The sequence below is a fragment of the Montipora foliosa genome, chromosome 3 (assembly GCF_036669935.1).
Source record: "Montipora foliosa isolate CH-2021 chromosome 3, ASM3666993v2, whole genome shotgun sequence".
NCBI lineage: Eukaryota > Metazoa > Cnidaria > Anthozoa > Scleractinia > Acroporidae > Montipora > Montipora foliosa.
This window is the reverse complement of record NC_090871.1, coordinates 56549580-56552079: the sequence shown is the minus strand read 5'-3', so window position 1 is coordinate 56552079 and position 2500 is coordinate 56549580. Positions and strand designations below refer to the sequence as shown.

The following is a 2500-nucleotide window of genomic DNA, read 5'->3' as shown; positions in this document are numbered from 1 at the left end:
TCAATTGTCATTAATGTGCCAACCAAAGCCTGATTGGCTGTCGAAACAAAAGGATCTTTTGTTCCTGTGGTTAGCACATCTGAATAACAAAAGCAATGTTTGTAAACAGATATCTTCCCCATTGTCACGACTGAATGTTCGTTTCGTTAAGTTCCTGTACATGTTTTTTTCAGAAATGGAAATTCAACTGATTTTAACAAAGCAAGACCTGCTGAGGCCTTATTACAGAAAAAAAACAGTAGGAACAGAAATACGGTGTGACCAAGAATTCAAACCGACTCACCAGCGTGAGAGACAAGATTTCTGCCATTAGACAACCAGTTGTAGCTTGAACGTCTTAAATAGCAGGGTAGACCTTAAGGACGAGAAAACAACATTCAACCAAGACTGTTATTAAAAGGGGACAACCGGATTTGAACCGGTGACCTCTCGATCTGCAGTCGAATGCTCTACCACTGAGCTATGCCCCCGGTTGACGACGAAACACCGATTTCTGACGTTAGTCCAACCATCTTATCTCTGCTAAAGTAAAATAAATGGATAAACTCTACGTTCTCGTTTGGCGATCGGAATTCATGATTTAAAAAGGCTAATAACGTAAAACTGATGTGAGATAAATCTTAAAATATCTCTCAAATTTTCCAATGATATATCTTGTTAGAGCGGTTTTCAAATGAGTGTCGTAAAAGCAAATCCAAAGTACTTACCTTGGCCAATCAAAAAGGACGGAGACAATCCAGTAAACCAATCAAAACTCGAAGTAATTACACGTAGCCGACACAAAGAGCCGGAATATGTGCACGCGCGAGCCATGTGTAATTTTGGTTTCACTTCTGATTGGTTAAAAAAGTGGCGCGAGAACTTTGAACCACTCACTGAGTAAAGTAATGCAAAATTCGCTAATTACTTTCGACACTCAATTGAAAACCGCTCTAAAACCAAACGCTCTCTAATTTATGAAGGGCTAGTTTCTAAAGAAACTGTGGTGCTGCGTCGGTGGGGAAGTAGTATACAAAAATTTGGTTTTATCAACGGAGTTGATAATGTAAATTGGCCACCGTACAGAGATTCTAAAAGCTGACGTTTCGAGCGTTAGCCCTTCGTCAGAGCGAATCGAGGGATTATGGGTTACGTGTAGTTTTTATAGTAGAGTAGGAGCTACGCTATTGGTGGTAACATGGCAACGTGAAAAATAGGAATATATTAGTTAAATGAAAAGCGTTCGTTAATACCGTGAGGATTAAGGGTGCCGATTTGAAAGATGAATTTTTGTTCCAAATTCTTGCGGCTTTCCGTCGTACCTAGATGTAGGGAAAGGCCGCAGATAGCCATGTGTTTTTTGGAGTGGTTAGGCAGATTAAAATGGCGAGCGACTGGCTTGGATGCATCCTTGTCATTCTTCTCAACATCGCGAAGGTGTTCGCGGAATCGGTCACCTAGTCGTCTACCTGTCTCACCAATGTATAATTTATTGCATAACCTGCAGGTTATGCAATAAATGACATTTGCGGAGGTACATGTGAAACGATCGGTGATCTTAACAGATCGCTTAGGTCCCGATATCTTGCTAGTGTTAACAATGAAAAGACAAGTTTTGCATCGTGAGCGCACGCATTTGAAAGTGCCGGGTTGCTCGTTAGTTTTGAGCGCGCTTCTAACTAAAAAGTTGCCTACGTTTTTGTCGCGTTTGAATGAAATAAGTGGAGGTTGCGAAAAGATTCTACCAGTCTCGGGATCATTTTGGAGTAATTTAAAATTACTAAGAATGATGCTTTTGACTGCGTGATTATGAGGATGGAAAGTGAGGGTGAATGGAATTCTGTCATTCTTATCTTTTTGTGACGTTTGTAGTGATGACTGTCGATCAAATTGTTGGGCGCGATGATGGCCGGCTTTGACCACAGAGACAGGATAGCCACGTTTTTCGAAGAACTGGCACATCTCCTCTGATTTGCTGGAAAAATCGGAGTCAAAATCGGAGTCAAAATCTCTAATTTAGTTGTACAAACAAACGGAAAGGTCGTCCGTAGGGAGAAAAAAATAACAGACACATAATTCTTGACGGGAATGAAACTAGTTACAAGCGCAGGATTTTTCTGAAATCTTTACATTCAACAATTCACAAAAACTCTTTCTAAGAAAAAAAAACACAGAGTGGAGTTCCAGCGGGCATACATGCCGTTGTTGGAATCTTTTGAGACCAGAAACATAAAGAAGCGATTTTGAATTTCAAATTTTTTGTCGTCCAAAAACCACAGATGCTTTTGAAGAATGTGAGAATCATTTGACAGTTTTTATCTTAGGTCAGGTTTAACCTTTTACGCGATTACAAATCGCTTCAGTTTAGTGAGTAAAAGAATTGGATAATATCTGATCCCCTTTTGCTTAACACAGTAATTTTACAGTAAGAGAAAGACACGATTGATATCTGGAAGGGGAACTTTACCGCTTTGGAAATTGAAGGCCAGGAAAGGTAACGTTGGAGGGAATTGAATGGGGA

The 2500-nt window shown here is 40.0% G+C and overlaps 1 non-coding gene across 1 annotated transcript; it reads right to left on the bottom strand.

Annotated features, from left to right (window-relative positions):
• Nucleotides 1–398: 398 nt before the first annotated feature.
• On the bottom strand, nt 399–470 carry Trnac-gca (transfer RNA cysteine (anticodon GCA)). The gene has a single exon. It is a non-coding gene; the product is annotated as a tRNA-Cys (tRNA).
• Between the last annotated feature and the right edge of the window lie 2030 nt (nt 471–2500).